This window comes from Schistocerca americana, chromosome 2 (assembly GCF_021461395.2).
Source record: "Schistocerca americana isolate TAMUIC-IGC-003095 chromosome 2, iqSchAmer2.1, whole genome shotgun sequence".
Taxonomy (NCBI): domain Eukaryota; kingdom Metazoa; phylum Arthropoda; class Insecta; order Orthoptera; family Acrididae; genus Schistocerca; species Schistocerca americana.
This window is the reverse complement of record NC_060120.1, coordinates 619,209,321-619,225,738: the sequence shown is the minus strand read 5'-3', so window position 1 is coordinate 619,225,738 and position 16,418 is coordinate 619,209,321.

The following is a 16,418-nucleotide window of genomic DNA, read 5'->3' as shown; positions in this document are numbered from 1 at the left end:
AGTTTGTTGACAGGACCATTCAGAGCACTACCACCCTCGAAAAGCAGTGGGTCACGATACGGTGGCGTGTCTTCCAGAACCTTCCAGACATCAGCATTGCCGAAGTGCGCAGCACACCTGCAGAACAACTTAAGCTCATTAGTGGCGCTTAATGACACAGCCGGCTCCTGGTCGCTCGGCCACCAGCGTCCTCTAATTAGGCAGCGCTGTACTAATTTGTTCCCATATCGGGGCGAGCAGAGAGGAGGGGACACGGGGGGAGGGGGTTAGTGCGAGGCTCTCAGCCTCCTCACCGCCCCTTCCCCCTCCTGGCCCCTTCCCCTCATTTGCCACGGCGACCGCACGGCCGTGGCCGGATAATGTTACCGCACGCCGCAGACGCCGCTGACGAGATAATGCAAATTAAGAATAATTATAAGACAACCGAGTTAAGACTTGATTTCAGAAGGAATTTAATTAATCTCCGTAAATTTGTGAGCGCCGGAGCACCGACGAATGTTCTTTCATCCCGCTATAAATTGTGGCTTAAGTGGCGCGCGTCCGCGGAGAAGAGCTGGTCGTAAATCACCCGGTATTGTTCCAGTGCTCTCGCCAGCCCAGTGTGTTTCCTGCGCAACTAATTGCTTCGGATATTATTTATGACAGCCGCAGTTATTACTTCGAAAGTCTTCATGTTGGGCTGCTAGTGAAGTCTCCAAGTCTGCACCAAGATGTTCCTCTTACTGTGTGCTTCGCAGTGTTGTGCTACTCCGTACAGCCAAAAGCATAGCTAACAGAGGGTGAAACAGAAAACCCCACATAACGAGATGTGAGGAAATTGTAAAAATAATAATTTCCCTCTCCTACACATAAAGTCGCAAAATAAATTTGGAAGGCAGATAGAATTTCGTGAAGTTGATTTTGCAGCAAATTTTTTTTTTTTTTTTACAAACTGTGCGAACGATATTGTGTTACTGGAATCCACCGCAATTGATGTTAAGCACGCTGGTATTTCTCACTCCGTGGTTCTTCGCCATTATTCGTCTCAGCATAGGTACTGATAGGTAGTTAGATCAACTGTTGCACTTAATTCCTTCTATAATCCCAACTTTCGGCTTCTGTACGAACCTCGGTTTCTGTTCCTTTTTAGCCTCTACTCCTTGTTTGAACTTCCGCTCCAAGGCCAAGACTCCTGCTACATACAAGTACAAAAACACTGCATTGCTACATTATACCTTCGTAAAACATATTAGTCTTTCATGATCCACAGCATTTATATTTATTATTGTGTTACTGACACTGAAGAAATTTCCGATTATTCATCTGCTTCTCAACTGTTGCCATTTGCATTTTCCTACAAGATATTCTAATAGAGTTTTTAGACGTAAAGAATGCTTTCCAAAATGTAATGTGATGCAAGATGTTTGAAGCCTTAGAAAAACAGATGTACACTATGTAGTAAGACTGAAAGATCACGAGGGAAGTGACACTCCAGATCTCCTTCTCTATTGTGCGACCAAGCAGCAATGATGGTAACAAACGAAAGGTATAGAAGTGTGTAAAAATCCATTTGATGTTACAGAACGCTGTTGAAAAGTAAATGGTCTAATAAGATAAAAAAAATAGCAGATTCCTCAGAGAACAGGTGACGAAAGAAACATACAACACTACTGGCCATTAAAATTGCTACACCAACAAGATGACGTGCTACAGACGCGAAATTTGGAAATGATTAGCTTTTCAGAGCATTCACACTAGGTTGGCGCCGGTGGCGACGCCTACAACATGCTGACATGATGAAACTTTCCAACCGATTTCTCACACACAAACAGTAGTTGACCGGCGTTGCCTGGTGAAACCTTGTTGTGATGCCTCGTGTAAAGAGGAGAAATGCGTACTATCACGTTTTCGACTTTGATAAAGGTCGAATTGTAGCCTATCGCGATTGCGGTTTACCGCATCGTAACATTGCTGCTCGTGTCGGCAGAGATCCAATGACTGTTAGCAGAATATGGAATCGGTGGGTTCAGGAGGGTAATACAAAACGCCGTGCAGGATTCCAATGGCCTCGTATCACTAGCAGTCGAGATGACAGGCATCTTATGCGCATGGCTGAAATGGATCGTGCAGCCACGTCTAGATCCCTGAGTCAACAGATGGGGACGTTTGCAAGACAACAACTATCTGCACGAACAGTTCTACGACGTTTGCAGCAGCATGGACTATCAGCTCGGAGACCAATGGCTGCGGTTACCCTTGACGGTGCATCACAGACAGGAGCGCCTGCGATGGTGTACTCAACGACTAACCTGGGTGCACGAATGGCAAAACGTCATCGTTTCTTATGAATCCAGGTTCTGTTAAGAGCATCATGATGGTCGCATCCGTGTTTGGCGACATCGCGGTGAACGCACATTGGAAGCGTTTATTCGTCATCGCCATAGTGGCGTATCACCGGCGTGATGGTATGGGGTGCCATTGGTTACACGTCTCGGTTACCTCTTGTTAGCATTGACGGCACTTGGAACAGTGGACGTTACATTTCAGATGTGTTACCACCCGTAGCTCTACCCTTCATTCGATCCCTGCGAAACCCTACATTTCAGCAGGATAATGCACGACCGCATGTTGCAGGTCCTGTACGGGCCTTTCTGGATACAGGAAATGTTCCACTGCTGCCCTGGCCAGCACATTCTTAAGATCTCTCACCAACTGAAAACGTCTGGTCAATGGTGGCCGAGCAACTGGCTCGTCACAATACGCCAGTCACTGCTCTTGATGAAATGTTGTATCGTGTTGAAGCTGCATGGGCAGGTGTACCTGTACACGCCATCCAAGCTCTGTTTGACTCAATGGTCGGACGTATCGAAGCCGTTACTACGGTCAGAGGTGGTTGTTCCGGGTACTGATTTCTCTGGATCTATGCACCCAAATTGCGTGAAAATGTAATTACATGTCAGTTCTAGAATAATATATTTGTCCAATGAATACCTGTTTATCATCTGCATTTCTTCTTGGTGCAGCAATTTTAATGGCCAGTAGTGTACAAACATTAACAGGGAGTAGGTATAGCACGATAGCATATGTGTTACGGCATCAGAGAGTTACATCAGTGTATTAAGGGCAACAAAATACTGCAAAACTGTTAAACATGATGGAGATTAGAATACTGGGGCAACATACAGAGCTTGGACGAACATATGGAAACAAAACAAATGGATCCCTGAACATAAACACAGATGCCAGCCGAGTTGCTGGTCGTGCTGTTCCATTTGACCATGAACGGAACATGTGTGATGCCCTCAATACGTTGCAAGTGTCACTTATGGCCAGAACACCGTTATGTGTAGCTATGACTGCATTATGTCGGTGAGCCGTGCGCTGCTCGCGGTCATGCCGTTTGTTGCTCGTCATCTTGTTTTTGTGGTTCTATCTCCTCGTTTTTCTTGTAATTCGATTTACTGGCGTCACTAGGTTGCTGGTTTGCTTGCCCGTGAGAGGCACCAACAGCGTTTATCAATAAGTGCACTGCCGTACGATCTCTGGAGCGACCACTAGTATTTCCGGGTCGTCGTCTGCCAAGAGTTCAGTCGGGCACGGAGCAGCAGTCGGGGACGCAGCAGCAGTGAAGTCGGGGACGGAGCGCCAGTCAGGTGCGGTCAGCCAGTACTTGCCGACCGCTGGCCACACACATGAGGGAGATTGGAACCGGACGGCCGTTGGTTGGTCGTCTCAGCGGGTGACGTATATTTGGTCGTTTGACCGTTTCTGGGTCTCGTCAGGTGGTCATCTTGCCGGACGTGGGTCAGTTCCTTGCTCGTGCAGAGATGTCGTGGCCAGTGGGCAAGAGTTACCTCTGCATGGTTGAGTCCGAGCCAGTGTGCCCGAGTCCCCGTGTCTCAGAGTTCCGAATGGGCATGGAGTTGAGTCGGGTTGAAGCTGCAGTCAGCTGCGGACAGCCAAGACTCGCCCGACCGTTGCCGACACACGTAACTTCAGTGGGACCGACCTGGGTTGGTCGTTCGGTAGGTCTTCTCATCGGACGACGTGTATTTGGTCGCCGACCGCTTGCGGAAACACTCTGTGCGTCGAATTGATTCGTCCTTGTTGTTCCACAGTGATTGCTTTTACGGTTCTTCGAGTTCTTATGCAAGTGTGTTTACGTGGAACCGTGTATAACTTCGGTGGTTTCCACTGCGCAGATGAATGCTACCTGCGTACTGGAGTAGTCAGTCTGCCGGTTGAAATTGAGCAGCGAGTGTGTCGGGTGGAAGGGAATTGATTAGGCTGTTGGTTGGTTCATCAGCCGTCCCTAGGTCTTGTTCTCACCCGACTGTTTAGTGTTACGCTTGGCTGCCTGTCTCAGCTAAACTGTTGTTAGAGTTTTCTCACCAGGACGACCGTAGGAACACTTCTGAGCACCACTGTTTGTTGTTTATGATTGTCATTTTATTTGGTCGCAGATACTGTGCCAGGTCTCCGGCCGTGTATTTATATAGTCGGTTTTATGTGTAGTATATGGCCTTCAGCAGAACTTCATGTCAACTATTTTAAGATTAGGCCTTCACCCGTGTTTTATTTAAAATTGTCGTTGCTCTGTATTTAGGCCTTCAGCCGCGTTTGTTTCAGAATCTGTGGCTTTAATATGTAAATCCTTGTCTGTAAGATTTCTATTTAATTGTCTTGAATTAGCCTTTAGCCGTGTTCTGTAAATATCTATGTTAAGGTGGCCTCTAATTATTCTGGAGTAGTTGTTTGGGCCTTCAGCCTACAAGATACTTCAAGTTTTCTCAAGATGTTGGTCTGTTGCACTGCGTAAAAGCTTATCTTTAAAACCTCTCTTTCATTATGTAAGAAAATAAATCAATAAATAAAATAATTGGCCATTCAGCCGAAGAATTAACTTGAATTTTCCTTAATATGGCCTTAAGCCGAAAGTTGTAAGTGCTTGGCTTTTAAAGAATATGCTTAGCTGATCTGAAATATTATCTCCGCCTTTAGCCGAGAAGATATTGTAATTTTACTTAAGTAAGGCCTTCAGCCGTTACTTTAAATCCGGTTGTTTTAAAAGCAGTCATGCAAACTTATTCTAGAGAAGTTACTTGTGCCCTCAGCCGTGAACTGATTTTTGTTATTTTAAAGACAAAGCTGTGCATTGGTTTGAGCAATAAAGTTGTGTTTGTTCTTGTATAACGAATAGTAATTCACCTTGGCCCCTTTCCACAACCTAATCCACTATGTCCTGCGGAACCAGATTTCAGTCGGGGTTACACTATGTGATAAAAAGTATCCGGACAGCCACAAAACATACGTTTTTCATATTAGGTGTATTGTGCTGCACCTGCTGCCAGGTACTCCATATCTGCGACCTCAATAGTCATTATACATCGTGAGAAAGTAGAATGGGGCGCTCCGCTGAGCTCACGGACTTCGAACGTAGTCAAATAATTGCATGTCACTTGTGTCACATGTCTGTACGCGAAATTTTCGCTCCCTAGTCATTCCTGGGTCCACTGTTTCCGATGACAGTGAAGTTGAAACGTGAAGGTACACATACAGCACAAAAGCGTAAATGCTGACCTCGTCTGTTGACTGATAGAGACCGCCGACAGGTGAAGAGGGATGTAATGTGTAATAGGCAGACATCTATCCAGACCATCACACAGGACTTACAAACTGCATCAGGTTTCACTGCAAGTACTACGACAGTTAGGCGGGACGTGAGAAAACTTGGATTTCATGGTCGAGCGGCTGTTCATAAGCCACACATCACGCCCGTAAATGCCAAACGACCCTTGGGTTGCTGTAAGGAGCGTAACCATTGGACGATTAAACAGTGGAAAAACGTTGTGTGGAGTGGCGAATCACGGTACACAATGTGGCGATTCGATGGCAGGTCGTGGGCATGGAGAACGCCCGGTTAACGTCTTCTGCCAGCGTGTGTAGTGCCAACAGTAAAATTCCGAGGCGATCGTGTTTGTCACGGAGGGGGCATGCACCCCTTGTAGTTTTGCATGGCACTATCACGCAGAGGCCTACATTGATGTTTTAAGCACCTTCTTGCCCCCCACTGTTGAAGAGCAATTCGGGGATGGCGATGCATCTTTCAACACGATCGAGCACCTGTTCATAATGCACGGCTTGTGGCGGATTAGTTACACGTCAACTACGTACCTGTAGTGGACTTGCCTGCACAGAGTCCTGACCTGAATCCTATAGAACACCTTTGGGATGTTTTGAAACACCGACCTCGTTCCAGGCCTCACTGACCGACATCGATACCTCTCGTCAGTGCAACACTCCCTGAAGAATGGGCTGCAATTCCCCAAGACGCCTTCCAGCACCTGACTGAACGTATGCCTACGATAGTGGAAGTTGTCATCCCGGATAAGAGTGGGCCAACACCATACTGAATTTCAGCATTACCAATGGAGGGCGCCAAGAACTTGTAAGTCATTTTCAGCCAGGTGTCAGGATACTTTTGATCACACAGTGTATGTGATATCGAACATGGGCTAAATTCTTTGTGTTCGAGCGACATTGGCACTGACAGTATACTTAAACACTGCGCCGCGCGGACAGTTTACAAACTTAGCCGTTTCGGAAATGCTTCGACGCTTGGCCCGGAATCATTGATCAGATAAATCTCTCCGTTACCGCGTAACGACAACGACTGCACTGTTTTCCGCGTACGCCTCTCCCCCCCGACACGCTTTATATACCCTTCACTGCTAGTGCTACCACCTGCCGTTTGTGTGTGGTTGTTGCATCTTGAGGTCGAACATAGTCGGTGACCACATTAGTGTGACTGTACCGCGCATTCTTTTTGTACTAAGAGAACACAGGGAACGTTGTGTGCAGGTTCTGGTCGAGGGGGTTGGCACAAGAGAAGTAGTCATGGCGGGTGACTTTAAAAAATTGGTAATTGCACTTAGCACTCGCGGATACACATCTCCGCCAACGTTCTACCCTTGAAAGTGGTAATTTACGAGAATTTTTTTGTGTCTGATCTACAATTTGCACTGTTGGCCACTCTCAATATCCACAGTGACAAACGGAGAACACCCAACGCACGGAATACTACGGCGTAGCTTACCTATATTATCGTAACAGCTGTACTGAAAAATATTATCCCGACAGTTAGCATTTGACAAATCACCACGTCTTTGTATACCACCTACCGTGCTTTTATTCTCTGTGAAAAGTACGGAACTACGCTCCTGTATTGCATCCAGAAGAGAAATCATGTTGACGCATTGAGACTGCCTCATTTGTCAGGCAGAGAGCAGCGACGACAAAACGCTCGTCCGTCTGGCGCGGCTGCTTGGATCCGCAGGCGACTGCGTACGGCCGGCGCAGCACTCGGCGCCTGGCGGCGGCTACCCGCGGGGAAACACGGGAAAGCGTTTTACCGCGCCGCGCCGCGCCGTGCCGCCTGAGCTGGGGAGCCGCTGCTGAGCTCGGCGGGCGGCGACGCTGCTACCAGGCGTGGCAGGCGCGGGAGGTGCGTAACGCCTTACCCCCACCCCCACACATTCCATTGTCTCCGTACTGTAGCTCCCACTTACACCTATTGCTTCAACAGATACATACTCGTTCAACAGCATCACAGTTAAGGGCAGGTAGGTCAGCAGGTACAGTACATGTGGCTGGACTTCAATTACGCTGCATCAGGAGGTAGGTCTCAGCCACGCACCCCTGTTATTCTTCCACTTACCGTGACAAGCAGGTTGGCCTAAAACCGTTGGAGAAGAGGATTTTGATTCGTTATTTATCTTTAAGATGTATGTATAATGTTGGAATTATTTGTATTGTATAAGTTTGTGAATGACAAGTTTTATTCGAATCAAACCAAAACTTCCAGACCATATTAAATACATTACCTACAGAAAGTTGCAATACCTCCCCTGCTTTGACCAATCTATCTTCATCAGCTTTGTGTTACTTCTTTGAGAACAGGAAAGTCACTAAAGTCCTTGGTATTGTGTAATTCACTTCATCTCTAGAAAGTAAACTGTATGTATCCTAAGGCAACAGGGCAAAAAAAGAGAGGGGAGAGTCATAGAAATGCCACACACTATAATCATAACACATGTTTATACCAACGATAAAGCAAACGGTCGCCAGCAGTGTTTAGTCTTAGTTGATCTATCCAACCATTCAGGTCAGTCATGAGTTATTTGCAAATAACCTCAATTGCAAAACTTCCCTATTAATACCGTAAATACCATCCAAATGCATTTATCCACAACGTATAACCAAAACAAACTATGTAATTATATCTTCTCCTCCCCTCCCCCCCAAAAAACCTCAATATGTAAAACAGCCCTATTAATCCCATAGACACCGTACAAATACATTTATGCATAACTTGTAAGCAAAACATGCTATATAATTTTCACTTCTCCTCTTCCCACTAGAAGAAACATATGACGAATATTTCTCTTATTATGGACATATGACCGATGCATTTACTAAATAACACTATAAAAGTTCACTGTTTGGATTAGGTGAAACATTAATTAACTGTAGGTTCTCATTCTGGCTTTGCATGAAATTACATCTACAAACAGCATCACATTCAACATATATCCCACCACATTGTCTCTTAAAAAGTTCCCAACATCAACCGCGACAAAAATCAACCACAAAGTTGTATTTTTCCCGTACTTTACACTCATTTGAGTATAAAGTATGTTACTGGGAGAAACAACGTTAAATTCAGCTTCAACTAATCTTGACAGATCCATCAGCAATAACATACTTGAACCACCCCTTGTGTAATAATTTGAAAAGTGAGTGTAAACTTTATTCTTGTAAAACTGGCTTAGTCATAGGTCGGTTCACTTTAGTATCCAGTTAACGTCAAAACAAAATAACTTTCACTCATTTCAAGTCCACATTTGGCTATCTTGCAGTCTTTCAACAGCTTTGAGCTTCCTGCAGCATCACCTTGTAAAATATAACGAAATTAGTTCTTTTAAATGCTTAGAGAATTGTAAAATAAGTCTTCATTGGCTCATAGACGCTATTTACGACAAATCTTACACAGTTTTTAATTTGGACCAAGAGAGACCCTAGTCAATTTCATTTACTATTTTGAACGTTTAACCAACCTTGAGGAAGTCCAACTAGAGTGCAATTCAAGAGTGGTGCACTTACTTCAGAAAGGCTGTATACCAAAAGCGTATCTCTTTATGTGGGTGGCTACTGTCTTGAAGTGTGGCTTAACATACTTTCACTTCCTCCAGTGGATTTAATTACAGCCACAAAAAAATATTTGCCAGACCACACATAGAAAGCCATGATTTCAGAACTACTCAACGTTGTAGTGTACGCTGTAAACAATCTGCACAGCACACAGCTTTTAAACTTCCCACAACATCGTTTTTTAATGTCAATAACTCGTCACAAAAATTGCACTTCCCTCGCCCAACCGTAAGTTCAGCACACTTTGTCTCGTAAGCTGTCTCTCGCCACATTGTGTCTTGAAAAGTCTCAACTTCGAATGCGACAAAAATCAACCACAAAGTCATATTTTTACCTTACTCTTCTCTGCTGTCTTGCCACCTGTACTTAAGAAAGTCATTATAACATTCACATAATGAAATTCCTACCTCAACTCACGTTCTCGGGTTGCTAATGGATTTTATACGTTTTTACACGATTATTAATATTTACGTGATATCACCGCAAAATACAATATATTAAATATTGTTTAAATATTGTTAATGCCAACATATCTTATTTATTTATCATTGACAATCATTATTCTTTCTTGTTACATTTCTTTAAACACTGTTAACAGAAATATATCTTTTTTGTATATCTTTGACAAGCATTATACGTCTTTTCACGATTCTTAATACAAGTGCCACCTAATGCTAGCTAGCTGTAAATAACTTCGCTATTGTATTATTCAGCAATTAGATGATATAATTGTGTATATCCCATCATTGTCGCAGCTGTTACAGTTAGTCACGCACGTCTGCATATTGTATACATTACTTGGGTGTGCATTTGCCATGTAGACCCCCCAAGACATTACGAAGTCAGTTGCATTTCATCCCGTGCGTGGGCTTCAGAGTTTCACAGAAATACAGCGATAAAAACTGAATATAGAGTGTTTAAGAAAACGTATTTTAAGCTGTGAGTTTTCTGCCTGACTTGGGAAACTATGATGGCAGTTCCTTCAGTAATATTGCAGTACAGGATGTCTCTGTATGTAAAGGGAACAAGGTACTTCCAGTTCAGAAAGCTGAAAAGGGTGCTACTGCATGGAGCACAAGTAGGGCAAGAAGGCCAGCATTAGTGCATTTTCTTCGCGTGAGTTGCCTACATTAGGGGCAAGTATACATCCAGGGGCACACCTATTTTCTCCTTTGATCGATACTTTATGGCCCTTGGGGTAATCCTTCCTTTTGTTTGACAGGTCGTTAACCTATTATTCTCCCACCTGACCCCATCCCCCTCTTTCCACTCCCCTTCCTTCTCCCCCTTCCCCTCACTGATACACATAAGTTTTCAGGTTTGAATTATTCGAATAGCCCCCCATTAACTCGATCAATTTCAGTGACTGCTTAATTAAATTGATCAATTAATTAACCCATACCCCCTCTGGTATACCCCACAACCACCCAAACCCTCCCACTCTCCCCCTCCACTACCTGGAAACTTAAAGCTCTCTGGTGAAGAGGTAGGATCTCACAACAGGAAATTCAGTCATAGAGCAGAAGGTATATCGTTTATTTATAAAGAGTTTAGTTTGCAGGAGCTGGACTTCTCTTGATCATCATTCTTAACTGTTTCGGAAGATGTAGATCCTGTATAGAATTAATTAAATCGATTGCTTGTATTTATTCCCAACGCTCAAGGAACACCATCATGTAACACCCATCACAAATAATTACACTGTTAACAATATTTCGATCGAGAAGCTCGCACCATCTGGACTGGACTGCAACCAATGCCGGCTCGTATCACCACACATGCAGCTCAAACAGGGTTCTGCAAAGCAACATGCCTGTCCAGGGGTGACCACTCACACCCCGCAACTGACAGACCAAATGTCATGCTAACCCCCGAACAAAAGCACCCAAGAAATTCCCGTCGAAACTTGTGCTCTTTCTTTGTTTCCCCTTCTGTATCATGCAATTGCCAGGCCTGCGTGTGCCGTCGGTCACGGTCGGACCAAACCGCAAATAAGCAGCGTTTATAGGTAGACCCCTGTGGAATACTGATGCATGCAAAATACCTTCCTTCAAAGGCAAACTCCTGACTGAGAATGTATTCCGCCATGGGTTCTAAGCTACCATCTGTGCTGGAGAGAAAGTATCTCATTAGAAGACATTCAATTATATAGCATAGGACATAATATTTATTTATCAAATTCAATTTGCAGGGCCTGGATCTCACTTTGATGGGAAAAGCTAACACCCAGCAACTACATGTCCTAATTACGTAATTACACTGTGGAAGATTGAAGATGTCGTCTTAGTGGAAAATTTTCCACGTCCTCTCACCGTGACATGCAGGGATCGAATGAACTAGTGCACAGTGCCACCAATGGCCGACGTTCCACCCACCTTCCCCTCGTCCCACCCCTCCCAGAAAAACTGGTAGGAATACACTCAATACAAAATTCAAATCAAATTCAGTAATATATTGATACATATTTTTTATTTAATCACTTTTCAGGAGAGGGGACACCATTTGGGGACACATGGTAGCTACACCCCCCCCCCCCCCAACCTTGCTCCCCATAACTGTAATCACATATGAATGGAATCAAGTGCGATATAGTAGCCACCGGTTTGGCTCTGTCGCGTGTGAGTCTATCGTCATGTAGCCGCCACGAAAGTCCAAGCAACCGAATGTCCTAATTACAGATCACGTATAAATACCGCCAACCATGGGCCGGATATCGGTCTCTTTAACCCTCAAACAAAGCATCAAGTGGCAGAATTCTGTTGATCAGCAAATTGCAGACTCACTCACTGTCTCTATCGCTTCCAAGAAGCCACTGCATGCTTGTCTGTATGAACCAATTCATCTAAAAACGAAGAAGGGAGTTTTCATCTCTCCCCAGAATAAGATATCAAAAATAGAATGAAACAATCCACTTGCACTACAATGTCAAATTAGTTGTTTAACAACTTACGGGAGTCAAATAGATCGCTTAAAATACTCACTTCCACCTCACAATGATCCTCCTTCGTATTAAAACATGTTTTCAACGTTTGAGTATCACTTGCAAACATTATTCATATCAAGTAATGAAATTTCCGTCAGAAATAGAATATAGCGCTCAATACATCCGAGGTCTTGTACGGACCTTCCTCTATCACAACTTTTCCACTAATCATATCTGGTGAAAAAAATCCTTAGGATCTTAGAAGCTAGCGATCGCGAGGCGTACGCTGTCAGCCGACTGTAGGGCAGCCCCCGTCTGCACTGAATGCGAGAGAGGGGCTCACATCTGCTCCGCCGATGTTCGCCTGGACCGATTGCATGCATGCACGCAAAACATCTATCGGAAATAATAAATTGAAGAGTCGGGAATTACACGTCGCGACTGGGTTTCTAAAAGTACCATAGGTATCTTAAATTGATTATCTCCGCTACATTTAGAAGGAGGGAGGAAGATTCTCCTGCGTGATACAATAGAGACAACAGCAAATAAAGATTCTCCTGCGTGATAGAATAGAGACAACAGCAAATACCACTCCAAGACAGAGTCCACTGCAGTGTGTTAAGAATCACTAAACGCTACACTGTTAAACCACTATCCAGTCCACAGCAATAAGCTGTCAGGGATAGATGTCAGGAACAGCTGGAAATATTCGCAGATTTCGCACGCTCCTTTCACGAAGTCTATACGCGGCGCACCGCATCCCCATGTACGCTGCCAGCGCCGACGTAAAAAGGTCAGTGGGAAGTCCCACCTTGACGGCGGTCGTAGTCGAGGATGCACGTTTATGCCAGAGTGCACCATCCCCGGCCATAGAGGGCATCCGAGGATGATTGGAGTGGTAGGAATTCGGATGTTATCGATGGCCTGCCGGTGTGGCCGTGCGGTTCTAGGCGCTTCAGTCTGTAACCGCTTGACCGCTACGGTCGCAGGTTCGAATCCTGCCTCGAGCATGGATGTGTGTGATGTCCTTAGGTTAGTTAGGTTTAAGTAGTTCTAAGTTCTAGGGGACTGATGACCACAGAAGTTAAGTCCCATAGTGCTCAGAGCCATTTCAACCATTTTTTGTTATCGATGCGTCCAGCGCAAACGTCCATAATTTTAAATCTCCTCTCACTTTAACACGCACACGTCCGCTTCTGTTACGCTGGCTCAGCACAGGTAACTGAACCAGCCCTCGCTGCCGCGGACAAAATCAGACAGCCAAGCTCATTCTTTCATTCTCAGCTAATCCGGTGCTTCCGGTTGTCGACTGCTCATGACCGCCCTTGCAGGCAGCCGCGGTCCACTGCAAGAAAGCTGCTGAATCTTAGACATATACAGTAGCTCTCAAGATTCCGACCCCACACTGACCCATCAGTTTAAAACCTCTATTTTACCCCTACCTGAGGCAGAGATGTTGTTGACTATACATCTCGAATTTGTGACGCGAAATGACTAGTATAGTCTTTTCCGAAGGTAGAAAAAATCGGACAATACACGCGTCCCTAAAGTATCGATACTTCTTGAAGGACAATGGCATAGACTACATTCTCTCTAAGTATTTCATAACCAACTACAAAAATATCTCTCCCTATCTGTCTAGTTATGCATCTAGGACTAGAATATTAAACTCATTTTTGACTCATGACGGAGTCCTAATATTTACCACTGTCGCAGCGATTACTTTAGGAGAGAGTTCGAAAATGAAGGGGCATACAGTGACAGCGGTAAATATTTGCACTCCGTCATGACTCGAAAATGGGTTTAATATTCTAGTCCTGGATGCATAACGACACAGATAAGGAGAGATATCTTTCTAGTTGATTAGGAAATACTTAGAGGCAATGTAGTCTATGCCATTGCCCTTTACGGGATTTTCACAAAAAGGAACGATACTTTAGGGACATGAAATTGCGTGAGGTTTTCGATTTCTTCTGTCTTCGAAAATCACTAGTGTAAACGGCAGTAATCTACACTACTGGCGATTAAATCTGCTACACCAGGAAGAAATGCAGATGATAAACGGGTATTCATTGGAAAAATATATTATACTAGAACTGACATGTGATTACATTTTCACGCAATAGATCCTGAGAGAAGATATCCAGAACAACCACCTCTGGCAGTAATAACACCCTTGATACACCTGGGCATTGAGTCAAACAGAGCTTGGATGGCTTGTACTGGTACAGCTGCCCATGCAGCTTCAACACGATACCACAGTTCCCGCAAGACCGCTACGGTCGCAGGTTCGAATCCTGCCTCGGGCATGGATGTTTGTGATGTCCTTAGGTTAGTTAGGTTTAACTAGTTCTAGGTTCTAGGGGACTAATGACCTCAGCAGTTGAGTCCCATAGTGCTCAGAGCCATTTGAACCATTTGAACCACAGTTCAACATGAGTAGTGACTGGCGTATTGTGACGAGCCAGTTGCTCGGCCACCATTGACCAGACGTTTTCAATTGGTGAGAGTTCTGGAGAATGTGCTGGCCAGGGCAGCAGTCGAACATTTTCTATATCCAGAAAGGCCCATACAGGACCTGCAACGTGCTGTCGTGCATTATCCTGCTGAAATGTAAGGTTCCGCAGGGATCTAATGAAGGGTAGAGCCACGGTTCATAACACATCTGAAATGTAACGTCCACTGTTCAAAGTGCCGTCAATGCGAACAGGAGGTGACCGAGACATGTAACCAATGGCACCCTATACCATCACGCCGGGTGATAAGCCAGTATGACGATGACGAATACACGCTTCCAATGTGCGTTCACCGCGATGTCGCCAAACACGGATGCGACCATCATGATGCTGTAAACAGAACCTGGATTCATCCGAAAATATAACGTTTTGCCATTCGTGCACCCAGGTTCGTCTTGATTACACCATCGTAGGCGCTACTGTCTGTGATGCAGCGTCAAGTGTAACCGCACCATGGTCTCCGAGCTGATAGTCCACGCTGCTGCAAACGTCGTCAAATTGTCCGTGCAGATGGTTGTTGTCTTGCAGACGCCCCCATCTGTTGACTCAGGGATCGAGACGTGGCTGCACGATCCGTACAACCATGCGGATAAGATGCCTGTCATCTCGACTGCTAGTGATACGAGGCCGTTGGGATTGAGCACGGCATTCCGTATTACCCTCCTGAACCCACCAATTCCATATTCTTCTAACAGTCATTGGATCTCGAGCAACGCGAGCAGCAATGTCGTGATACGATAACCCGCAATCGCGATAGGCTACAATCCGACCTTTATCAAAGTCGGAAACGGTACGCATTTCTCCTCCTTACACGAGGCTTTACAACAACGTTTCACCAGGCAACGCCGGTCAACTGCTGTTTGTGTATGAGAAATCGGTTGGAAACGTTCCTCATGTCAGCACGTTGTAGGTGTCGCCACCGGCGCCAACCTTGTGTGAATGCGCTGAAAAGCTAATCATTTGCATATCACAGCATCTTCTCCCTGTCGGTTAAATTTCGCGTGTGTAGCACGTCATCTTCGTGGTGTATAGTCAACAACATCGCTGCCTCAGATAGAGGTAAAGTAGTGGTAATAAACTGATGGGTCAGTGTGGGGTCGGAATCTTGAGAGTTACTGTATATATCCAAGATGCATCTGCTTGTTTTGCAGTGCATCGCGGCTGCCTACAAGGGCAGTCATGAGGAATCGGCAACCGGAAGTACCGGATTAGTTCAGCCTTTGACATGTAGAAAGAATGCGCCTACTTGTCTGATTTTGCCCGCGGCAGCGAGGGCTAGCGGAGTGAGCTGTGTGCAGGGCGAGCGCAACAGAAGCGGACGTATGGGAGTCACGTGAGAGAAGATTTTAAATGATGGACGTTTGCGTTGGATATATTGGTAACATCCGAATTCATACCACTGCAATCAGCCCCGGTTGCCCTCCATGTCAGGGGTTCGCGCACTCAGACATAACCGCACGTCCTCGACTGCGACCGCAGCCAAGGCGGAAATTCCCACTGGCCTCTTTACGTCATTGCTGGCAGTGTACATGGAGACGGGTGAGAGGGGGCGGGGATGTGGTGGGGGTCGCCACGTGTAGACCTCGTGACAGGAGCACGTGGGGATGTGTGAGTGTTTCCAGCTGTCTCCGACATCTAGCCCTGACAGCTTACTGCTATAGACGTAATCATAGTTTAAGCGTGTCGTGTTTGCTTATTTTTTAAACATTGCAGTGGACTCTCTCTATTCTATCACAGAGTTGAACCTTACACCCTCCTTCCGAATGTAGCGAAGAAAATCAGTTTAGGAA